Raw genomic sequence first — 27,088 nt, forward strand, 5'->3', positions numbered from 1 at the left:
TACACTGGCAGCTTCCCGGGACGGTCCCGGGTTCAACCCTGCTTTTGACCTGGGATGAAATCCCGGGATGCTCGTCCCGGGAAATTGTCCCTGTACCCATTTACACTGAGAAGAATCCCGGGATGATGCGCGTTCACGTGCAATATCCCGGGATTTTTCTGCGAGTGTAAAAGGGGTATAATTTATAGTGGGTCTGCATACAATATTACTCTGCGCTTTACAGAGAATATTCAATCATTCCCTTCAGTCCCCGCCCGAGGGGAGCTTTATGCTTTTATGTGTCACTGGTTTAACAGAGGGGGCCTCCCCATGTGCAATCACTGTGTGGGTCCCCTGTTACCAGCAGACTCTGGCCCTGTACATGGGCCGATCTCCGCAAAAATGGAGTGGGCGCCACTTTCCTTGTGATTTTCAGCACTGTGCGTGCTCTATTTACCCAGTGGTTTCTGTGCCGCTGGTGGAGAGGTAAATATCATAGATACCCCCAATGGTGGCTCTAAAGGTGGGGCTGAAGAGCAGTCCAAAGTTCAAACAATGGAGTCACCCCTACTGCCAATGAGCCATCCCAACTGCCAGTGAGTCACACCAACTGCCAGCGAGCCACACCAACTGCCAGCGAGCCACACCAACTGCCAGTGAGTCACACCAACTGCCAGCGAGCCACACCAACTGCCAGTGAGTCACACCAACTGCCAGCGAGTTACACCAACTGCCAGCGAGTTACACCAACTGCCAGCGAGCCACACCAACTGCCAGTGAGTCACACCTACTGCCAGCGAGTCACACAAACTGTCAGCAAGCCACACCAACTGCCAGCGAGCCACACCAACTGCCAGTGAGTAACACCAACTGTCAGCAAGCCACACCAACTGCCAGCGAGTCACACCTACTGACAGCGAGTCACACCAACTGCCAGCAAGACACACCAACTGCCAGCGAGCCACACCAACTGCCAGTGAGTAACACCAACTGTCAGCAAGCCACACCAACTGCCAGCGAGTCACACCTACTGACAGCGAGTCACACCAACTGCCAGCAAGACACACCAACTGCCAGTGAGCCACACCAACTGCCAGCAAGTCATGCCAGCTGCCAGCGAGTCACACCAACTGCCAGCAAGACACACCAACTGCCAGCGAGCCACACCAACTGCCAGCGAGTCACACCAACTACCAGTGAGCCATACCTACTGCCAGCGAGTCACACCAACTGTCAGCGAGCCACACCTACTGTCAGCGAGTCACACCAACTGCCAGCGAGCCACACCTACTGTCAGCGAGCCGCACCTTCTGCCAGTGAGTCACACCAACTGCCAGCGAGCCACACCAACTACCAGCGAGCCACACCAACTGCCAGTGAGTCATGCCAGCTGCCAGCGAGTCACACCAACTGCCAGCAAGACACACCAACTGCCAGCGAGCCACACCAACTGCCAGCGAGTCACACCAACTACCAGCGAGCCACACCTACTGCCAGCGAGTCACACCAACTGCCAGCGAGCCACACCTACTGTCATCTAGCCGCACCTTCTGCCAGTGAGTCACACCAGCTGCCAGCGAGCCACACCAACTACCCGCGAGCCACACCAACTGCCAGTGAGTCATGCCAGCTGCCAGCGAGTCACACCAACTGCCAGTGAGTCAGTTTGGGATAACCATTGTTGGCAGCAGGTGTGGCTCCCCTATTTGAACTCTGGACTGCGCTGTAGCCCCTCCTCTGGAGCCACCACCAGACACCCCTATGCACATGCGTCACAGTCACACTGTGCATGCGTCCCGATGGTGTTCGCACAGGCACTGGGAGGTAATAAGGGGATGGTTACACAGACGCGTGAGTTCATCCGCTCACATTGGAGGCCGATGGAGACTTTGCTCCTAGCATGATGCCGGTGCTGTGACCAATGGTGGCATCTAAAGACGCACAAAGCAATATTTCAGCGTCTACGGAAACTGACGGTGAGAATCACAGTCCTTGGATGCACGGATATACACCAGGGAAGGGCTTTGTAGCGGCATTAGCATAAAGTCACAGATGCCACTGCTAAAGACTTAAGGACGGCCGTGCCGGCATCCGACTCAGAATCAGCCACTATGTGCTAAAGCAAAAATAAAAACAAATAAAACAGATTTTATGAAGCTAGTTCTCACATAGGGGCCCCTTTGTCAAAAATCGCATTTGATATTAATACCCAGAATCGCAATTCAATATGCATTTATACCAGCGGCATGTATCATGAATCGGATTTTGGATTCCATATAAGGAGCCGCGCGTCGCTGCCATTTTCACTCCGGAATTGGTGAGTGTAGCGAGCGGAAGTGTCTCCGTCCTCAGTGTCTGTGCGGGAGGGAAAGTGGGGTGGCGATTCCAGTGCTGTCTTGTGCTGCTCAGTCCAGTGTAGTGTATTATGTTGCATCAGTCCCATCGCAGTGGTTGTGTGATCTGCTGCCATACGTCCAGTGTAACTGTATAAGTCCAGTCCAGAGGTGCTGTGTTGTGCTGCATCAGTCCAGTGGTGGTGTCCCTATGCTGCCGTATAAGTCCAGTGATACTGCTGTATAAATCTAGTGGTACTGGCGTATAAATCCAGTCCAGTGATACTGCCGTGTATGTCCAGTGGTACTGCCATATAATTCCAGTGGTACTGCCATATAATTCCAGTGGTACTGCCATATAATTCCAGTGGTACTGCTGTATATGTCCAGTGGTACTGCCGTATAAATCCAGTGGTACTGTCGTATAAATCCAGTCCAGTGATACTGCCATATATGTCCAATGATACTTCTGTATATACCGTATATATATACCCTGTTGCAAAGCGGATTACTGAGGCCATAACAACTATGCTGGTGTTAGACGTGCATCCGGTATCTGCCATTAGTGCAGTGGGACTGCAGTGCCAACCCTAGATGGGCCAGGTGTTTGTGCCGCTTAGCTTAGTCATACAGCTACCTCATTGCACCTCTTTTACTTCTTTGCATCATATGCTGTTTGGGGACTATTTTTTTTAAGTGCCATCCTGTCTGCCACTGCAGTGCCACTCCTAGATGGGCCAGGTGTTTCTGCCACACACTTGTGTCGCTTAGCTTAGCCATCCAGCTACCTCATTGCACCTCTTTTACTTCTTTGCATCATATGCTGTTTGGGGACTATTTTTTTTAAGTGCCATCCTGTCTGCCACTGCAGTGCCACTCCTAGATGGGCCAGGTGTTTGTGCCGCACACTTGTGTCGCTTAGCTTAGTCATACAGCCACCTCGGTGCAACCTTTTGGCCTAAAAACAATATTGTGAGGTGTGAGGTGTTCAGAATAGACTGGAAATGAGTGGAAATGAATGTTATTGAGGTTAATAATACCGTTGGATCAAAATTACCCCCATATTCTGTGATTTTAGCTGTTTTTATGTTTTTTTCAAAAATCATCCAGATCCAAAACCAAAACACTAAAGGGTGGTTTTGGCAAAACCAATCCAGATCCAAAACACGAGCATGGAACCAGAACCAAAACACAAAACATGAAAAGTGCCCCCCGCACATCTCTACTTTCTGATAATAAGTATAAAAGATGTATAACACAGGGAATTGGTAGATTCCCCCCAAATAACTTGTTCAGATAAAGGGAGAGAATAGGGAAAGGGAGGGGTGATGAGTGGAAAGAGTGCGGTGATATCATTGTTTTCCATAGGCATGTATGATTTCATCTACTCTATTTACAAACCAGTAACAGGTAAATGGTACAAAGAATCTCCGGCCTTAAATTATAGGTCATAGGCTGTGTCGTTAGTATCTTTTCACAGGCTAACAAGGATGGAAACCAAATTAAATGTGAATAACATAACAACTTTGGTCCGAAGCCAAGCGCAATTTTCTCTGCAATTCTCCTGGCAGGATAACACGGTAGACGCTGTAATGATGAGTCAGTGATTGACTGTTTGTGTTGCAGCCTGAAACAAATGTCTGAGGCTTCTTACACGTCAGTAGTAGAACCCAACTGAGCATTGTGTTTTTTATCATTTTATTATTATTATTTTTTCAGCAAACCACAAAGTACTTTTTAAGCATTCCAGTTTCTTTATCTACAATAGTGGATCTGTGCCCAATACATTTTACCCATAGCAGTCATAAATCGCACTATATGAGAGGAGAAGCGTTCAGGGCTCAGACAGAAGGTCCAGCTAGGACTTGTAAGGGAAAATTATACATTACATAAACAAGGGTCTTATACGTAATGAATAAGGGTTCCCATATAGGTTCATATACACTGCTCAAAAAAATAAAGGGAACACTAAAATAACACATCCTAGATCTGAGTGAATGAAATATTCTTATTAAACACTTTGTTCTTTACATAGTTGAATGTGCTGACAACAAAATCACACAAAAATTATCAATGGAAATCAAATTTATTAACCCATGGAGGTCTGGATTTGGAGTCACCCTCAAAATTAAAAGTGGAAAAACACACTACAGGCTGATCCAACTTTGATGTAATGTCTTTAAAACAAGTCAAAATGAGGCTCAGTAGTGTGTGTGGCCTCCTCGTGCCTGTATGACCTCCCTACAGTGCCTGGGCATGCTCCTGATGAGGTGGCGGATGGTCTCCTGAGGGATCTCCTCCCAGACCTGGACTAAAGCATCCGCCAACTCCTGGACAGTCTGTGGTGCAACGTGGCATTGGTGGATGGAGCGAGACATGATGTCCCAGATGTGCTCAATTGGATTCAGGTCTGGGGAACGGGCGGGCCAGTCTATAGCATCAATGCCTTCGTCTTGCAGGAACTGCTGACACATTCCAGCCAAATGAGGTCTAGCATTGTCTTGCATTAGGAGGAACCCAGGGCCAACCGCACCAGCATATGGTCTCACAAGGGGTCTGAGGATCTCATCTCGGTACCTAATGGCAGTCAGGCCACCTCTGGCGAGCACATGGAGGGCTGTGTGGCCCGCCAAAGAAATGCCACCCCACACCATTACTGACCCACTGCCAAACCAGTCATGCTGGAGGATGTTGCAGGCAGCAGAACGTTCTCCTTGGCGTCTCCAGACTCTGTCACGTCTGTCACATGCTCAGTGAGAACCTGCTTTCATCTGTGAAGAGCACAGGGCGCCAGTGGCGAATTAGCCAATCTTGGTGTTCTCTGGCAAATGCCAAATGTCCTGCACAGTGTTGGGCTGAAAGAACAACCCCCACCTGTGGGTGTCGGGCCCTCATACCACCCTCATGGAGTCTGTTTCTGATCGTTTGAGTAGACACATGCACATTTGTGGCTTGCTGGAGGTCGTTTTGCAGGGCTCTGGCAGTACTCCTCCTGTTCCTCCTTGCACAAAGGCAGAGGTAGCGGTCCTGCTGCTGGGTTGTTGCCCTCCTACGGCCTCCTCCACGTCTCCTGATGTACTGGCCTGTCTCCTGGTAGCGCCTCCATGTTCTGGACACTACGCTGACAGACACAGCAAACCTTCTTGCCACAGCTCGCATTGATGTGCCATCCTGGATGAGCTGCACTACCTGAGCCACTTGTGTGGGTTGTAGGGAGGTCATACAGGCACGTGGAGGCCACACACACTACTGAGCCTCATTTTGACTTGTTTTAAGGACATTACATCAAAGTTGGATCAGCCTGTAGTGTGTTTTTCCACTTTAGTTTTGAGGGTGACTCCAAATCCAGACCTCCATGGGTTAATAAATTTGATTTCCATTGATAATTTTTGTGTGATTTTGTTGTCAGCACATTCAACTATGTAAAGAACAAAGTATTTCCTAAGAATATTTCATCCATTCAGATCTAGGATGTGTTATTTTAGTGTTCCCTTTATTCTTTTGAGCAGTGTATATCAGTGATTTTCAACATTTTTAAACTCGTGGTACACTAAACAAGATTTTTAAAATTGCCAAGGCGCACTGTCAGTTTTTTTTAATCAACTAATATACTAATATTTCCGTCAGTAATAAAACAGACACATTGGCCCATGCAATAATAAAACACATTGGCCCCCACTGTAATAAAACACATTCATTCACCTCCCCAGTAATGTCACACATTGTGTGTGTCGTCCTCCAGTAATTCCACCACACTGTCGTCGTCCCCCTAGTTATGTCACACATTGTGTCGTCGTCCCCACCCCCCCCCAGTAATTCCACAGCAATCAATTAAATAAATAAAATACACTGGCCCCAACCTCAGGTTTCTCGCTCAGCACGGAGCTGTCGGACGGGGTAGGCGGGCTGGAGAGCTGGTAGGCGGGCAGGAGAGCAGATGGGCAACTCCCCTGTTGCGCTTTAAGTTCAATATAATAATTAGGTAAAATAGCGTAATGATACATAAAAGCTTCTTTTGTGATATCCTCCTTCCAATATTGTAGATTGGAGGTCACTTCAGAACAAGATAGAGTACCCAACGCGTATCGTCATATAGAGACTTCATCAGGGGCATATATATAATGTCAGAATATAATCATTTACACAGTTTTTTAGCACAGGCTACACAAATATACAGAACAAATATAAACACATATAAATTGGAACATTGTTAGGAATGGACTTTCCAAAATACAGACGGAGGTAAAGGAATTGGGTTTGAGATGGATGAAGGTCATGGACATACCTTAGTGGATGTATATGTATGGGATTTATACCCGTATATGCTATTCTTGGACACTTTTATTTCTGAGCATATTTCACGTTGTCAGACAAATTAGTTTTTATACCTATTGGAAAAGTATCCCATTTTTAGCATTATTACAAATAAAATTCTAAAATATAACCAGAGTGATGGGAAGAGAATAATATGGAGAAGGAAAGGAACTGCTCATGATCCAAAACATACCACCTCATCAGTGAAGCATGGTGGTGGTAGTGTCATGGCGTGGGCATGTATGGCTGCCAATGGAACTGGTACCCTTGTATTTTTTGATAATGTGACTGCTGACAAAAGCAGCAGGATGAATTCTGAAGTGTTTCGGGCAATATTGTCTGCTCATATTCAGTCAAATGCTTCAGAACTCATCGGACGTCGCTTCACAGTGCAGATGGACAATGACCTGAAGCATACTGCGAAAGCAACCAAAGAGTTTTTTAAGGCAAATAAGTGCAATGTTATGCAATGGCCAAGTCATAAGAAAGCGATGAACCAGTGATAAGTGCAAGGTGATAAACGCACCAGCCAATCAACTCCTAACTGTTAATTTACATATTGGAGCTGATTGGCTGGTGCCTTTATCATCTTGCACTTATCACTGGTTTATCACTTCTTTATGCCTTCTCCAGGTTATTACATCTGCCCACCTGTCCCAAATTTCTTGTGTCTTCTGCACCTTGATTCCCTGCTATTTATTATTATTATTATTATTATTATTACATATTGGAGCTGATTGGCTGGTGCCTTTATCATCTTGCACTTATCACTGGTTTATCACTTCTTTATGCCTTCTCCAGGTTATTACATCTGCCCACCTGTCACAAATTTCTTGTGTCTTCTGCACCTTGATTCCCTGCTATTTATTATTATTATTATTATTTATTGTTACTTTTTGCTACTGTATATAGTAATTCCACCCCTCACAATGTATATTTTTGTCTCATTATTTCAGTCATTTAAAACACATATACAGAATGTTTGTGCCATGTGTCCTGTATTAAACAAACTGTATTCTTGGTCATTTATCTGGTCACAAAGACGTCGGAATAAACATCCTGTCCTGTTATGCAGAAAACATTTTTCCCTGGAAATTACCACATCAGGAACCCAGCATCCTTATAATATCTGATTTTCTCTGGATATAATTTGTCATCCATAGCTAATTATTACCATTCGGGCATGCTAGCACAGCACAAAAAAATGTAATTATAAGAATTTACAAGTTCAGTTACTAAAAAGCTAAGTGACATGTATAACAATGAGCCAGGTTGGCAAACATTTTCCTATTGTACTTCCAATGTAGAATAACGCTGGAACAGCATGAAGCGTATACGCAAATTAGAATTACGCGAAACACTAATTTTACATGAAGATGGCAGTTTGTTGTGATCATATCAGCCATTCACAGTCGTCCCTGCCCAGTGGAGCTTACAATCTATGGGGTCTATTCACTAAGCATTGGAGAGAGATAAAGTAGACGCTAATCAGCTCCTAACTGCCAAGTTACAGGCTGTGTTTGAAAAATTTACAGTTGTGAGCTGATTGGTTGGTGCCTTAGCTCCAAGTATTAGTACATAGACTTCAATATTCCCCACCTCATGCACACACATGCACGCAATACAGAAAGTGTATCAGTCACATCAGTCCCTGGCCCAGTGGAGCTTACAATCTATATTCCCTACCTCATGTACACACATGCACACTAGAGTTCATTTTTCAATTAGCCTACTAGAATATTTTTGAAGTGTGGGAAGAAACCAGAGTGCCTAGAGAACACCCACTGAAGCATGAAGAGAACATGTAAACTCCACACAGTTAGGGACGTGGTGGGAACCGAACCCAAGACTTCAGTGATGTGAGACAGTAATGCTGACACTTACACCAACTGTGATGCCCAACTGTATATGCAGAACATTATATGAAGAACACAGGCTCAATTAGGAGTTAGCTTTTGACTGACCTAACGATAGCTTACAATTATTTACACTCCAGATGGTGTTTCATGTCACTTCAAAATATCCCTATTCTACCTTAGATAGTCATGGAAAATTACTTTTGCCAAAACAGTGTCATAAAAGTAGATTTAAATCATTATCTCAGTGTATCTATTAAAGTGTAACTGCACTCAAAAAAGTATTTTGTTTAATTAAAAATCTTGAGCTGTGTTTTATAAGTTTACACAGCTCTTCTGCCTCAAATATCCTGTTAAAGTCTCAGAAACACACTCCTGTTATTCTACCTTAGCAGCTTCGACGCAGGAATCCCAACACTGCTTGGAATGCCGGCGCCAGCATCCCAAATGGGATCCCTGTCCCGGTGCCGACATCCTGATAGCCGGGATACCAAATGTGTGACTGCCGGGCCGCCGGAGAGGTAAGCTGCGGGGGTAGAGGGAAAGGTTTAGGCTGCGGGGGGGGGAGGATTAGGCTGTGGGAGGGGGGGTTAGGTTTAGACCCCACCCCTCAAAATAAAGATTGTGTCGACCATTGTCATGTCAACCTTTTGAACCTGCCAATCTTTTGTACCTGTCAAACTTTTGTAAATGTCGACCATATGTTGTTGACCTATTGACTATCAACCAATACATTGTGGCTCTATCATCCACATACCCTCAGATCTACCTCCCTCCAGCTGTAACTCTGCGTGTTGCTCTTGGGTGTTCTGTAATGCTTTGTTAAACTAAACATGTCTGAGCGAGCTTTTATCTTCCCACCCTCTCAGGTCCCGTCAGGGCCGGCTCCAGGCATGTTCGAATAGAGCGGCCACGCAGGGCGCCACCCTTAATAGGCGCCTCACGCTGGCGCCGCCATATTTGTTCCTGGAGCCAGCCTGCAGTGTCCCGGCCTCTTGTGTGCGCGCTATGCGGCGCACACAGGAGTTTTGAGCAGTCCGCCCGCGCCCTCAGCAGGACTCCCCCTCCCGGCTCCCAGCACTGCAGGCATTGCATTTATGGATCGGGCACTGTTGCTCATATCTGGCACTGTGGGGGTATTATGTATCTAGCACTGTGGGGGTATATCTACACTGTGGGGGCATTTATGTATCTGGCACCGTGGGGGCACTTATGTATCTGGCACTGTGGGGACACTTATGTATCTGGCACTGTGGGGACACTTATGTATCTGGCACCGTGGGGGCACTTATGTATCTGGCACTGTGGGGGCACTTATGTATCTGGCACTGTGGGGCGTTTATGTATCTGGCACTGTGGGGGCACTTATGTATCTGGCACTGTGGGGGCACTTATGTATCTGGCACTGTGGGGCGTTTATGTATCTGGCACTGTGGGGGCACTTATGTATCTGGCACTGTGGGGGCATATCTGCACTGTGGGGGCATTAATGTATCTGGCACTGTGGGGGCACTTATGTATCTGGCACTGTGGGGGGCACTTATGTATCTGGCACAGTGGGGGCACTTATGTATCTGGCACTGTGGGGGCACTTATGTATCTGGCACTGTGGGGGCATATCTGCACTGTGGGGGCATTTATGTATCTGGCACTGTGGGGGCATTTATGTATCTGGCACTGTGGGGGAATTTATGTATCTGGCACTGTGGGGGCATTTATGTATCTGGCACTGTGGGGGCATTTATGTATCTGGCACTGTGGGGGCATTTATGTATCTGGCACTGTGGGGGCATTTATGTATCTGGCACTGCTGACGGGGCATGTCACGTGTATCTGGCACTGCTGGGGGGCATGTCACGTGTATCTGGCACTGCTGGGGGGCATGTCACGTGTAGCTGGCACTGCTAGGGGGCATGTCACGTGTAGCTGGCACTGCTAGGGGGCATGTCACGTGTAGCTGGCACTGCTAGGGGGCATGTCACGTGTAGCTGGCACTGCTGGGGGGCATGTCATGTGTAGCTGGCACTGTTAGGGGGGCATGTCACGTGTATGTGGCACTGCTGGGGGGCATGTCATGTGTATCTGGCACTATACTGGAGACATTATGTGTAACTGGCACTATACTGGAGACATGTGTATCTGGCACTATACTGTAGACATTATGTCTATCTGGCACTATACTGGAGACATTATGTGTATCTGGCACTATACTGGAGACATTATGTGTATCTGGCACTATACTGTAGACATTATGTATATCTGGCACTATACTGGAGACATTATGTGTATCTGGCACTATACTGTAGACATTATGTGTATCTGGCACTATACTGTAGACATTATGTGTATCTGGCACTATACTGTAGACATTATGTGTATCTGGCACTATACTGTAGACATGTGTATCTGGCACTATACTGGGGGCATTATGTGTATCTGGCACTATACTGGGGACATTATGTGTATCTGGCACTATACTGGGGACATTATGTGTATCTGGCACTATACTGGGGACATTATTTGTATCTGGCACTATACTGGAGACATTATGTGTATCTGGCACTATACTGGAGACATTATGTGTATCTGGCACTATACTGGAGATATGTGTATCTGGCACTATACTGGAGACATTATGTGTATCTGGCACTATACTGGAGACATTATGTGTATCTGGCACTATACTGGAGACATTATGTGTATCTGGCACTATACTGGAGACATTATGTGTATCTGACACTATACTGGAGACATTATGTGTATCTGACACTATACTGGAGACATTATGTGTATCTGGCACTATACTGGAGACATTATGTGTATCTGGCACTATACTGGAGACATTATGTGTATCTGGTACTATACTGTAGACATTATGTGTATCTGGCACTATACTGGAGACATTGTGTGTATCTGGCACTATATTGTAGACATTATGTGTATCTGGCACTATACTGTAGACATTATGTGTATCTGGCACTATACTGGAGACATTATGTGTATATGGCACTATACTGGAGACATTATGTGTATCTGACACTATACTGGAGACATTATGTGTATCTGGCACTATACTGGAGACATTATGTGTATCTGGCACTCTACTGGAGACATTATGTGTATCTGACACTATACTGGAGACATTATGTGTATCTGACACTATACTGTAGACATTATGTGTATCTGGCACTATACTGGAGACATTATGTGTATCTGGCACTATACTGGAGACATTATATGTATCTGACATTATACTGGAGACATTATGTGTATCTGGCACTATACTGTAGACATTATGTGTATCTGGCACTATACTGGAGGCATTATGTGTATCTGACACTATACTGTAGACATTATGTGTATCTGGCACTATACTGTAGACATTATGTGTATCTGGCACTATACTGTAGACATTATGTGTATCTGGCACTATACTGTAGACATTATGTGTATCTGGCACTATACTGTAGACATTATGTGTATCTGGCACTATACTGGAGACATTATGTGTATCTGACACTATACTGGAGACATTATGTGTATCTGGCACTATACTGTAGACATTATGTGTATCTGGCACTATACTGTAGACATGTGTATCTGGCACTATACTGTAGACATTATGTGTATCTGGCACTATACTGTAGACATTATGTGTATCTGGCACTATACTGGAGACATTATGTGTATCTGGCACTATACTGGGGACATTATGTGTATCTGGCACTATACTGTAGACATTATGTGTATCTGACACTATACTGTAGACATTATGTGTATCTGGCACTATACTGGAGACATTATGTGTATCTGACACTATACTGGAGACATTATGTGTATCTGGCACTATACTGTAGACATTATGTGTATCTGGCACTATACTGGAATGTTATGTGTATCTGGCACTATATTGGAGACATGTGTATCTGGCACTATACTGGAGACATTATGTGTATCTGACACTATACTGGAGACATTATGTGTATCTGGCACTATACTGTAGACATTATGTGTATCTGGCACTATACTGTAGACATTATGTGTATCTGGCACTATACTGTAGACATTATGTGTATCTGGCACTATACTGTAGACGTTATGTGTATCTGACACTATACTGGAGACATTGTGTGTAAGGAACACTACTGTGGCTGTTATGTGTAAGGCTGCTAATTGTGTGCGTAGAGGGGGTGTGAAAATATATTTATAGTTTGATAATATGAAGTTACGAGGCCACGCCCACTTTTCCAGGAGCGCGCGCACCTTCGCTGCGCACATAGGGGGGGGGGGGGGGGCGCTTTTACATTTTCTCGATCAGGGTGCTAGTAGGCCTGGAGCCGGCCCTGGGTCCCATCACCTCCCTCCTGTTCATTATCACACCCACCCTCATATCTATCCCACAAGTCTGCTGCCTTAGTTATCCTCGAGTCCTCTTTCTCTGTTAAAACACATATTCAAGCCCTCTCCCTTTAATACCACTTCTATCTTCGTAATATCTCCAGGATCAGATGTTTAACCCTCATCCAGGTATTGGATATCTCTCCACTGGACTACTGCAACCTCCTTCTATCTGGCGATCCCTACTCCCACATCTCTTCACTCCAGTCCATTGGCGTTTCTATAATGGGTGCAATGGGTGCTGTGCACACGGGCCAGGGGGGGCCCACACCGCACCCATTGCACCCATTTTATAACTTACCTTTCCGGAGTCCAGCACCGGGACCTGCAATCGCGGCAGAAATCACCGCCAAAATGGCCACCACGCATGCGCAGTAGCCAAATTGGTCTCTGGATCATGGCGGGCGCCATGTTTCCGTAGACCTGCACATGCGCAGTAGACTCTGGCACAATGCCGGAGTCTACAGCGCCGAACAGAGGAGGGGGCCCACCCGGAGGTGCACACGGGTCCCCTTCTCTGGAGAAACGCCCCTGCTCCAGTCTATCCTAATCTCTGCTAATTGACTTATCTTTTTCTGCAAGCACACCAGGCCTGCCTCCCATCCTTGCAGAACCCTACACTGGCTCCCTCCCCTCTACAGAGCCCTATTCATCCTTCTCCATGCTCACCAATCATATTCTCCCTACATTTGGGACTTCATACGCCTCCACACTCCTGCCAACCTTTGCTCTACCAATGACACCTCCTGTCTGTACAACTCTCCTCTTCCCGCTCGCTTCTCCAGCACTTCCCCATGCTGCTCCTCACCACTTGAACTCACTCATCCTTCCTATCAGACTCTCCAACTTTCTGCAAAGCTCTTTTACACAAGACAGCTTCCCCGATCTGCTACTGTTTCCAGAGATGCAGCATCAGATCAACTGCGTGACCATTGGATCAACTGCGTGACCATTGGATCAACTGTGTGACCATTGGATCAACTATGTGACCATTGGATCAACTGCGTGACTATTGGATCACCTGCGTGACCATCGGATAAACTGCGTGACCATTGCATTAACTGCATGATCATTGGACATCTAGATAACCCTCAGGTTACTCAGGATATCCGGGTAAATCAAGTTGACAGTGCCAGGGTGGTCTTCTGTATGCCGAATGTCGGGATCCCGGTGCACAGTATACCGGCGCCGGAATCCCAACACTCGGCATACCGACAACTATTCTCCCTCGTGGGGGTCCACGACCCCCCTGGAGGGAGAATAAAATAGTGTCCGCAGCGTGGCGAGCGCAGCGAGCCCACAAGGGGCTCCTTTGCGCTCGCCACGCTGTCGGTATGCCGGCGGTCAGGCTCCCGGCGCCGGTATGCTGGTCGCCGGGAGCCCGAGCGCCGGCATACCGTACGACACCCGCTTCAACGAGCCCAGAAAACTTTTCCGACATGCCCCGTTTTCCGGAGCACTGTTTATTGCCCCCAAATTCCTGCAGCTTGTCAATTATCTGCGGATTTTGAGGCATTGCGCAGATCTAAAATCATTGTCTCTAGATTAAACATTGAAATAGCAGCTGAACTACAGTATGAATCTGCCCCTTTGAACGGTCCTGCGGGTCTCTTGTGGAACCCTGTAAATGGGGCATAATGTGATTTTTTGCAATAAATAAGTAAAAGCGTAATATATATCTATTTGACACTGTAACCTTTTGATTGTTTCCCTTTATAGTTAACGTGACAAAACGAGGCCGTTCACATAAACTAGATATATATAAGGGCTTTGTAATTTAATCTCTCATAGATTTAAAAAATTTATGTGAACAAAGTATCTTTTTAACATTTCCCCTGTGTCTCGGCTCAGAAGTAGAACCTATAAACCACGTGGGAATGTAACAATCCTATAAAGTTCTAAACATGTATCTAATCTTTATGGGTAAATCAATCATCACAAAATTGCAGCTTCTTCTTTATTTCAGCATAAAAAACCTAAAACAAAACAAACAAACAAAAAAAAACCCAGCAAAAAGAACAAACAAAACAAAAATAAATAAAAACTATTTCTATATTCATTTACCACCCACTTTATTATAAGAATAGTTCTACATTTTTTATCGCTCTGTATTTTTAGAAATTCCGGAAAGTGTCTTCTTTTTGGCTTTAAGCAGATTCCTGTAGTAAAGGAACACCCCTGTGTATGTGGTAGGTCGCTCTGTGGCTGTAAGTGCTGTTTGTGTGTTTGTGGTGATGTGTTGACACCAGGTTATCATTTCCATGTATGAAGCAGATAGATGCGAGAATCCCCTCAGGAAACAGATGAGATACGACACATGTTTTACAAGTGCTACAATGCAGACAGACAGCTGTTTACTATCAGACAGAAGACGGTATATTCTTACATACAACTACTGAGCTGCGATGGGACGGATGAGTTTATTTCCAACGCTTGTGGCGAGTGAGACAGGATAGCACATGGCCCAACGGGGCAGCACTTAAAGACACTGGACAGCATACGGTATTGCAGCGCAGTATGCAGCGGCAGATGTGACAGGAAGGGATGATTGTGACTCTTTGGAAAAAGCCATATTACAAATAATAATTTTACTTTTTGTTCTCATAGGAAATATCCCTGCCTTGAACATGTCATTGTGTATACAGCAGTGGCGTGCGGTGAGGTCAGTGGCTGGGGAGGCACAAGCAGCTAACAATCCCCCCCCCCCCCCCGCAATAGAGTGGGGGGGAAAAGTGTTGCCCCCCCCATACATTGGTGAAACCAGCACCAGGCAGAGCCCGCCAGGGGGGATAATGCCATAGCAGGGGAGACACTCAGTGTGGGGTCCCCCTGCCATAGCATTAATCTGCCCCCCAAACTAGTCAGCCCAGGGCTGAAATTCCTCGGAAGTGGGACCACAAAAAATAAAAATGGGGTCCCTCTTCCGAGCAACAACCAGCACTGGGCCGATGCTATGCCCCGCACCCCTGGTGGCAGTGGGTGCGGGGTTCATTGTTAATATTGTTCTTTACAGGTGGCCTACAGGTCCCAGCAAGCCTGCCCCAGCATGCTGGCACTTGGAGAACCACAAGTGCCAGCATGCCCAGACATAAATGGCCTGCTGGCACCTGTTGCCCACCTGTAAAGAAAATATTAAAATAAAAACACCACACTGTCTTTAAAAAAAAAAAGTTTATTTCACAGGATCTTCACCTGGGGGCGGCTGCCTTTAAGCTCTTTTGCATGGCCGCCGCCTCCCCAGGGCTTCCGGCGTCTTCACCTGGGGGGGGTGCCACCTCCCCAAGGCTTCCAGCGTCTTCACCTGGGAGGCGGCGGCCTTTAAGCTCTTTTGCATGGCCGCCGCCTTCCCAGGGCTTCCAGCGTCTCCACCTGGTGGGCGGCGGCTGCTAAGCTCTTTTGCATAGCCGCCGCCAATTCAGGACTTCCACGGCGTCTTCTGCCTTCAGGAGCTCTTCTCTGCACCTCCACTGCCGCCCGCACCTCCGCCACCTACCGCCACCCGCACCTCCGCCGCCGCCCGCACCTCCGCCACCTTCCGCCACCCGCCCGCACCTCCGCCGCCGCCTACAACAGTGATTGACAGCGGATTCAGTGATGGATCCGCTGGCCAATCACTGTGGCCTTACTGACAGGGGCGTGCTTTCATGAGTTGAAAGCACGTCCCTGTATGAAAGCGGCACCTCTAATGGTGCCGCTTTCCCATGTATTTTCAATGGGCTTTTAAAGCCCATGGCTTGGCCCCGCCCCCGCCCATCCCCCGCTCCCATACCTTACCCATTCACACCGGGAGGCACCACGATCAGTGCCTCCCAAACACTTATAGGCAGGGTATGTGATTAGATTAATGTAAAGCAGATACTTATGACACAGAATATGTGTCATAAGTATCTTCTTTATATTCTTTTAATCATTAATGACAGGGGACCCTGCTCCCCTGACTGCACGTCCCTGGTATACAGATGTGTCCCCATACACCTAGAGTCTATAAGCCATACGGTGGGGACACACGGCGCGACTGAGCCACATTGAGAGGTGTAGCGTACCCTAGTTATCTTTTCATTTTGCATAATATTTGCATTGCTGATGCAGCGAGACAACACTGACAGTTTACAGGGGGGTACACAGGAGAGATCCGTGTTTAGAATCAAAGCAATCTGACTAGATCTGTTGTGTGTTTGCCCCCCAGCGATAGCGATGCGCGGGCTATCGCCGGTGCTAGATTGAGCCTGCTTGCAGGCTCAATCTAGCGGGTCGCTCACTTCAACGCTGTGTGAAGTGAGCGGCCACCCGTCATCGCCCCCCCCCCCCCCTTCCTCGCTCAGCACATCGCGCTGTGCTGAGCGAGGGCAGAGATGTGTGCTAAGCGGTCTGTGTTAAGATCGCTCAGCACACATGTCTCCCGTCAGTACCCCCCTTACCAGAGGCACTGGGCTGTAGGGCCGACAAAGGGCCTCACGGGGGAGTGTATTTTCGCTTTGCAAGTGTGCGATCGCATGTGTAGCCGAGCGGGACGAAAACGTTTTTTGCAGTTTCTGAGTAGGTCTGGACTTACTCATCCGCTGCGATCACTTCAGTCGTTTTGGTCCCAGAATTGACGTCAGACACCCGCCCCGCAAACGCCAGGACACGCCTACGTTTTTCCAAACACTCCCAGAAAACGGTCAGTTGACACCCACAAACGCCTTCACTCTGTCAATCCCCTTGCGATCGGCTGTGCGAATGGATTCTTCATTAAATCCATCACCCAGCATCGATTCGCTTTGTACCCATACGACGCACCTGCGCATTGCGGTGCATACACGTGCGCAGTAGTAACCTGTTCGCTGCGCTGCGAAAAATGGCAGCAGGTGATCAGCTCGGAATGACCCCTATTGATCATTGCAAGGTGCCATGTAATTTCGTCTCTTCCAGTTCGGCCATCCGAAACACCCGGGACATGACACACCAAGCGGACTATTTGCCGCAACTAGAGCAATAGTGTGTGAGGACACTTCTGTACATTAATTTCTACTGCTAAGTAATAATAATAAGAATAATAATAAGAATAATAATAATATGGTTTCTGTTATAGAAGTAAACGCTGTACAAAGTATCACTGCAGTAAATATTACTCTGTAATGACGGATTCCGTGTCCCCAGGAGGAGCACAATTATAGCATATATTAAGGAGGTCATTTATTATCATTAGCGCTGCTGTCTGTACTGAAGACCCAGAAGGGATAACTCATTGCAGGAATAAAGTGCACATTAGTCAGTAACACAGGATATGCATCACCCTAAGGCACAGGTTACAGGAAAACTGTATTATATTGATTCATTTAGGAGCGTACAATAGGACATAACAATTATGTAGATTTGAAAATGGCGATTCCAGCACCACACAGCCATAAAGCTGACAGTAGTAAATACCCTTCCCTCAGTAGTACTGTCTAATGGTGTATGTATATGATGCACAAATATAGTTACAGTAACTAAAGGAATATGACTGCATACAGAGAGTACAATGCTTTGTTTTCATTAGTCTGGGAAGTAGCAGACACATTATTTCACTATTCAGTTTATTTTATGTGAGGCTTGCTCTGTTTTGTTCCATATTATATGTATAATAATTAAGCAGTCGATCGATAATACTAATTGATACAATGGAAACATAAACAAGTTGGATGCGCAAACTTAATATCATCTATTGGTGTGATTCATATTACACAATCTTCTCACCGCTCTGTGCTGCTGGGCGATCCAGTTCTTTCCACTATATAACTCTCAGTCTGTGGCTTCCTGCTGCCTCCATTCCCCTCCTCACATCATGTCACTGCCCCTGTCACATGCAGCCCTGTCCTCACTGACACATCACTCATCTCCTGATATACTCTGTGCTGCTGAGGACCCTGTTCCTCCCACTATATAACTCTCAGTCTGTGGCTTCCTGCTGCTTCCATTCCCCTCCTCACATTACGTCACTGCCCCTGTCACATGCAGCCCTGTCCTCGCTGACACATCACTCATCTCCTGATATACTCTGTGCTGCTGAGGACCCTGTTCCTCCCACTATATAACTCTCAGTCTGTGGCTTCCTGCTGCCTCCATTCCCCTCCTCACATCATATCACTGCCCCTGTCACATGCAGCCCTGTCCTCACTGACACATCACTCATCTCCTGATATATACTCTGTGCTGCTGAGGACCCTGCTCCTCCCACTATATAACTCTCAGTCTATGGCTTCCTGCTGCCTCCATTCCCCTCCTCACATCATGTCACTGCCCCTGTCACATGCAGCCCTGTCCTCACTAACACATCACTCATCTCCTGATATACTCTGTGCTGCTGGGGACCCTGCTCCTCCCACTATATAACTCTCAGTCTGTGGTTTCCTGCTGCCTCCATTCCCCTCCTCACATCATGTCACTGCCCCTGCCACATGCAGCTCTGTCCTCACTGACACATCACTCATCTCCTGATATACTCTGTGCTGCTGGAGACCCTGCTCCTCCCACTATATAACTCTCAGTCTGTGGCTTCCTGCTGCCTCCATTCCCCTCCTCACATCATGTCACTGCCCCTGTCACATGCAGCCCTGTCCTCACTAACACATCACTCATCTCCTGATATACTCTGTGCTGCTGGGGACCCTGCTCCTCCCACTATATAACTCTCAGTCTGTGGTTTCCTGCTGCCTCCATTCCCCTCCTCACATCATGTCACTGCCCCTGCCACATGCAGCTCTGTCCTCACTGACACATCACTCATCTCCTGATATACTCTGTGCTGCTGTGGACCCTGCTCCTCCCACTATATAACTCTCAGTCTGTGGCTTCCTGCTGCCTCCATTCCCCTCCTCACATCATGTCACTGCCCCTGTCACATGCAGCCCTGTCCTCACTGACATATCACTCATCTCCTCATATACTCTGTGCTGCTGAGGACCCTGTTCCTCCCACTATATAACTCTCAGTCTGTGGCTTCCTGCTGCTTCCATTCCCCTCCTCACATTACGTCACTGCCCCTGTCACATGCAGCCCTGTCCTCGCTGACACATCACTCATCTCCTGATATACTCTGTGCTGCTGAGGACCCTGTTCCTCCCACTATATAACTCTCAGTCTGTGGCTTCCTGCTGCCTCCATTCCCCTCCTCACATCATATCACTGCCCCTGTCACATGCAGCCCTGTACTCACTGACACATCACTCATCTCCTGATATACTCTGTGCTGCTGAGGACCCTGCTCCTCCCACTATATAACTCTCAGTCTATGGCTTCCTGCTGCCTCCATTCCCCTCCTCACATCATGTCACTGCCCCTGTCACATGCAGCCCTGTCCTCACTGACATATCACTCATCTCCTCATATACTCTGTGCTGCTGAGGACCCTGTTCCTCCCACTATATAACTCTCAGTCTGTGGCTTCCTGCTGCTTCCATTCCCCTCCTCACATTACGTCACTGCCCCTGTCACATGCAGCCCTGTCCTCGCTGACACATCACTCATCTCCTGATATACTCTGTGCTGCTGAGGACCCTGTTCCTCCCACTATATAACTCTCAGTCTGTGGCTTCCTGCTGCCTCCATTCCCCTCCTCACATCATATCACTGCCCCTGTCACATGCAGCCCTGTACTCACTGACACATCACTCATCTCCTGATATACTCTGTGCTGCTGGGGACCCTGCTCCTCCCACTATATAACTCTCAGTCTGTGGTTTCCTGTTGCCTCCATTCCCCTCCTCACATCATGTCACTGCCCCTGCCACATGCAGCTCTGTCCTCACTGACACATCACTCATCTCCTGATATACTCTGTGCTGCTGGAGACCCTGCTCCTCCCACTATATAACTCTCAGTCTGTGGCTTCCTGCTGCCTCCATTCCCCTCCTCACATCATGTCACTGCCCCTGTCACATGCAGCCCTGTCCTCACTGACACATCACTCATCTCCTGATATACTCTGTGCTACTGGGGACCCTGCTCCTCCCACTATATAACTATCAGTCTGTGGCTTCCTGCTGCCTCCATTCCCCTCCTCACATCATGTCACTGTCCCTATCACATGCAGCCCTGTCCTCACTGACACATCACTCATCTCCTGATATACTCTGTGCTGCTGGGAGACACAATGTACAGTAAATAGAGATCACCCAATATTTCCACATCCATAAAGATATCAGTGTGATCTATGTATGTCATACTATCATACGGAACCCTTGGCTGTGCGCAGCGAGCGATAAGCAGGCTGTGATATAGACGGTCAGTTTGGACAGCTGAGTAGTATGCTGGCAGTAGCACAGACATTCCTATTGATGAGTGGATTTTATTTATCATGCACAGCGGCTTCAGCCAACATTGTTCCTCAGTGTATAACAGCCCGCCTCCCACTACAAAGGTCTCTGGAAGGTCCACTTAAGCTGAAATGAAGCAGAACCGCGTTACTCTCATGTTCCGGCTTGTGGTCAGCTCCCTGTGCTCTCTCAGCCCCTCCGCTTTAATTAGGTTTGCAGATGCTGGACACTAATGGTCAGCGCAGCCTGTTAGCTAAAGTAAACTGTTGGCGCTGCCTGGAGATCAGATTTCTGTCTGATAGTGCAGGGGGGACACAATGAAAGAAGCTGTTCAATAACACAGGACTAAATACATGTATATTATTCATATATGTACTCAGGCACCTGCAGGATGCAGGACACTTAAAATATTTGTGTAATGATCCTTTAAAATCCTGTTTTACGGATACAGAGACGGTTTCTGTGTGTGTACAGTATATGTTGATTTGTAGCCATTATTGCTTTTACTTGTTATTATTTTTGTGTTTGTTATTTGCGCATCTGTTCACTTTGCTACTTTTTAAGGGCTTAAATAAGACTTCAATTCAGTTAAATGAAATTCATAATTATCAAATCTGCATAGAAATGATCCATGTGTAGGACCTTTGCAATCTGGCTGGACCATTATGCAGTAGGTAGCATCTATCCCATACTTGCCTACATTCAGGAGCCTGGTCACATAGGAGGGGCCTGGAGGAGGTGGTACAGAGGCGTGGAGGAGGCGGTACGGGGCGTGGTGACGTGATAACGTCATCATAGCCCCGCCCCCGCTTTATAATGCCCACATTACCAGCATCGTAAAGCGGGGGGAGGGGCTACGGTGACGTGAATCGCGTCATCGCCCCGCCCCTTCTGTGTGACGGGATGCCTAAATTAGCTGGGGGGATGCGGTAAGCGGTGGGGAGTGGCGGGGAGCAGTGGGGACTGAGCGGCATGCGGGAGACTTGCCTACTTCCGCGGGGGGGGGGGGGGTGGCAGGAGTGCCACACGATTTTCGGGAGCCTCCCGGCTTTTCCAGGAGAGTAGGCAAGTATGATATATCCTTATGTATCAATGCCTATTTCCCTATAAAGTGTAAGCTTGCAAGCAGGGCCTTCCTACCTCTACTGTACGTATGTCTGTCTGGTATTACCCAGTTTGGGTGGTCATTCCGAGTTGTTCGCTCGTTGCCATTTTTCGCAACGGAGCGATTAGGTGGAAAATGCGCATGTGCATGGTACGCAGCGCGCATGCGCTTATTAATTTTACACAAAACTTTGGAGATTTGCACAAGCTCGAGCGACGTTTTTTCATCGCTCGAGTGATCGTAGTGTGATTGACAGGAAGTGGGTGTTTCTGGGCGGCAACATGCCGTTTTCAGGGAGTGTGCTAAAAAACGCAGGCGTGTCAGGTAAAAACGCAGGAGTGGTTGGAGAAACGGGGGAGTGGCTGGCCGAATGCAGGGCGTGTTTGTGACGTCAAACCAGGAACTAAAAGGACCGAGGTGATCGCAATCTAGGAGTAGGTCTGGAGCTACTCAGAAACTGCAGGGAAATATTTATTAGCAGTTCTGCTAATCTTTCTTTCCTTATTCTGCTAAGCTAAGATACACTCCCAGAGGGCGGCGGCCTAGCGTGTGCAATGCTGCTAAAAGCAGCTAGCGAGCGAACAACTCGGAATGAGGGCCATTGTTCTGTTACTGTTGTTCCAATTGTAAAGCGCAACGGAATAAGCTGCGTTATGTAAGAAACTGTTAATAAGTAACAAATAAATAGCAGCAGCAGTGATTAACCACTTGCCTGGCACGGTGGCATCTGATGCGACCACACCAGGCAGTGTTTTATCTGACCTGGGAGCACAGGATGCGACCAGTCATATAAACGGTGTTAGCAGTGGCAGAGAAGAGAAACTTCCCTCTGCTGCTGCTGTCACAGGGACCGAAAGGTCCCTCTGCCTCCCTGCACTCTCCCCTAGTGCTGCTGTACTGCTGATCGGCCAGCACGGCAGGATCCCCCCCCTCCGGCGGCTGCAGACAATGGCAGCCGCTGGGGAAGTATAAACCAGCCCCAAGCTCCCCCAGCCCCCCCCCCCCCCCCTGTGTACCTGGCAGCTGTCTGGGCTCTAAAAACTAAAGTCGCGATGATCGCAATGTTCCCGATGTTCCAATGGTCGCTATGTTCCCGATCGATGTTTCGATGTTTGAGTGAGAGAGAGAAATTAGAACAATTTCCCCCATTTTTATTTTTTTGTTTTTTTACTAAAATGATTTTGGATAAAGTTAAATTCATGTTATAATTAACTCTTAAAATTACCCGACAATTTCGGAGTGATTTTTTTGGGGAAAAATCATCAGTTAAGTGGTTAATATAATCTTTTAGTATTGTTTGGGAATGTTGCAAATGTTGAAAGAAAACAAAAAAAGATTGAAAGAAAAACAGAACTTTCATTCATAGTTATTAGTCATTGCAACATAATTCTTGTTTTCTTGGCCTTCTGATTAAAGGGCAGTTATATTTAGGGGGCAAAACAGCTCATTTATGTACTTAAATAGCCCTGTGAATTTTATTTTTCACATTCAGGGATTTATATTTTTAATTGAGGAAACAGACAATTTCCATGAAATAAATACTTGGAGAATACATGGAAATAAATTATCATTGTTGCAATGTGAGATTAACACTTTAGTGAATCCTATACGGATTGCTTAGTTTGCAGGGTTTGTTTGGGCTGACGATTAGTGAAATCACCGGAAATTAGTCGTCTTGTGTTCCTAAATTTAGGAAGGCTCCATATGTTATATATAGTAGGATGGCCTTAAAGAGGGCTAGCAGGTGATTTACTGACGGACACAATACCGGCGGTCAAAATACCGACACGGTCAACATACTGACTTTCATTATTGTTCGAAATGCTGACATAGTTAAAATGCCGACATTTGAAATGCCAACGTAGTTAAAATGCCGACATGCATTTTTAAAGAATTTTTGCCCATAAACAAACTTGTTCATACTTTACCATCCCAGTGGACCTGGAGGGGGAATGTAATAGTGCCATGCCTGAAGCACAGCGAGCGCAGCGGTACACTTAGACGGTGTCCATGTCGACCTATGTCGACATTGACCCAAAAATCCTGAAAAACTCATGTTGGTATTTTGATATGTTGGTATTTTGACATGTCGGTATTCTGACTATGTCAGCATTTTGAACATGTTGGCATAATGATTGTCGGTATTTAGACTGTCGGTCAATGGCTGTCAGGATTATAACAGTCGGTATTGCGTCCGTCAGTAAATCGTACTCAACCCTTAAAGAGTCTATAGTATTTACAGTATGTTTCAAGTATTTTTATTTCTTTTTTTTTTTTAATTACTTTTCATGCCCAACAGAACCGGTCCCAAATCTCCCCTATTGCCGGCCCTGTAATACCCGGTGTGCACTGTATAGAAGAGCCACTGACATACTGTAGTGTCAGCATACTGTACGTCAGATGTATCAGTGCAGACAGACGGCGAATGCAGATCGGAGGTTCCCCCACTCATAGGCAGAGCCAGGATGATTTCACTAAGGTGATTAATAAGGGACTCATGTGTATTCTCTGTGTGACACCCCCCCCCCCCCTCTGTCGCCGGCACATGCACCGAGTAGACTGAATATACTGCACAGATCTCCAGGAGAATGGTGCAGCGCCAGTTTCCCAGTGATTTCTCTACTGTGCATCTGCAGATCTCAGAGAACATGTTTCTCAGGTGCTCTTTTCCCTCCGTCCGTTGGCAGAAAGGTAAGTATAGTCTATGGACACCCTACACCCATTACAGATACACCTGTGTGATAATTACATCCATGCATCAGCACTGAGCTACTAACAGTCCTCAATTTCAGCTCTGCGTACAGCGATCCATTGAACAGGAATAATAAATAATGCACGCTCCAATGTAATGAATTTATGTACACTCAGCCCAAGGTCTGCTCACTTCACCAAATAACTCTGGTCAGTTGTGCGTAAACCGTCTGCACTCACGTGTGCTAACCGTATCAACTTCAAATAAATCTCTGCTGTATATATTGCATGACTTATACAGGGGTGTCCCTTAGGTCTTACAGATTCCTCGCATGAAACATTTTGCTGGACTTATCTAAACACGTGTTCTCAATTTTCCATAACAGTTTGGCCACTGAGGGCCTCTTGTAGTTTGTGAAGGATTTCAGATGTACACATTACATTGTATCCAATCAGTATTAGTATTATTATCCTTTATTCATATGGCTCCGCAGGGTGTCTGTAGCGCCGTACAGGGATAGTAAAACAACCGTACAACAATACATAGACTAACTAATAACAATGTAATACTAGCAAACACAGGACGGAGAGAATGGGGAAGTGCGGGGAAGGGTAGAGCCAGAAAAAGCAAATAATGAAAGCTCACCAGGGGAGAGTAATAGGAATCAGTGATCCTGTGCCCGAAAAATTGGCATATCGTCAAGTTCAGGGTGGCTAGGAGACAGGGGCGCAGAGCGCACTTGTGACAATGATAACAGCGGTACAGGAGAAATACCTAGTGGTCCCCGCTGGGCCCACGCCTTCCTCTATGGATCAGGTTCCAGACTGTGTACTCATATGCCCTCATGCCAATCACATCCCTGTCCTTTCCTCTTGTTGGCTATGGTCATATAATGAGCACAGTTCCTGCCAGTGATTGCGATGGCATTGTAGATCTGCATTCTGGTGAGAGCTCAGATAGTTCATTTTGTTTTTACAGTATGTATGCGCTATCAGCATTTACTATATATACACTGCTCAAAAAAAATAAAGGGAACACTTAAACAACACAATGTAACTCCAAGTCAATCACACTTCTGTAAAACCAAACTGTCCACTTAGGAAGCAACACTGATTGACAATCAATTTCACATGCTGTTGTGCAAATGGAATAGACAACAGGTGGAAATTATAGGCAATTAGCAAGACACCCCCAATAAAGGAGTTGTTCTGCAGGTGGTGACCACAGACCACTTCTCAGCTCCTATGCTTTCTGGCTGATGTTTTGGTCACTTTTGAAAGCTGGCGGTGCTTTCACTCTAGTGGTAGCATGAGACAGAGTCTACAACCCACACAAGTGGCTCAGGTAGTGCAGCTCATCCAGGATGGCACATCAATGTGAGCTGTGGCAAAAAGGTTTGCTGTGTCTGTCAGCGTAGTGTCCAGAGCATGGCGGCGCTACCAGGAGACAGGCCAGTACATCAGGAGACGTGGAGGAGGCCGTAGGAGGGCAACAACCCAGCAGCAGGACCGCTACCTCCGCCTTTGTGCAAGGAAGAACAGGAGGAGCACTGCCAGAGCCCTGCAAAATGACCTCCAGCAAGCCACAAATGTGCATGTGTCTACTCAAACGATCAGAAACAGACTCCGTGAGGGCGGTATGAAGGCCCGACATCCACAGGTGGGGGTTGTGCTTACAGCCCAATACCGTGCAGGACGTTTGGCATTTGCCAGAGAACACCAAGATTGACAAATTCGCCACTGGCGCCCTGTGCTCTTCACCAATGAAAGCAGGTTCTCACTGAGCACATGTGACAGATGTGACAGAGTCTGGAGACGCCAAGGAGAACGTTCTGCTGCCTGCAACATCCTCCAGCATGACCGGTTTGACTTTGGCAGTGGGTTAGTAATGGTGTGGGGTGGCATTTCTTTGGGGGGCCGCACAGCCCTTCATGTGCTCGCCAGAGGTAGCCTGACTGCCATTAGGTACCGATATGAGATCCTCAGACCCCTTGTGAGACCATATGCTGGTGCGGTTGGCCCTGGGTTCCTCCTAATGCAAGACAATGCTAGACCTCATGTGGCTGGAGTGTGTCAGCAGTTCCTGCAAGACGAAGGCATTGATGCTATGGACTGGCCCGCCCATTCCCCACACCT

The 27,088-nt window shown here is 47.0% G+C and overlaps 1 protein-coding gene across 1 annotated transcript in view; it reads left to right on the forward strand.

Annotated features, from left to right (window-relative positions):
- Positions 1–27,088, forward strand: part of ANGPT1 (angiopoietin 1) — a 430,887-nt gene that overhangs the window by 276,237 nt on the left and 127,562 nt on the right. The gene's annotated exons all lie outside the window — the stretch shown is intronic.

This window comes from Pseudophryne corroboree, chromosome 5 (assembly GCF_028390025.1).
Source record: "Pseudophryne corroboree isolate aPseCor3 chromosome 5, aPseCor3.hap2, whole genome shotgun sequence".
NCBI lineage: Eukaryota > Metazoa > Chordata > Amphibia > Anura > Myobatrachidae > Pseudophryne > Pseudophryne corroboree.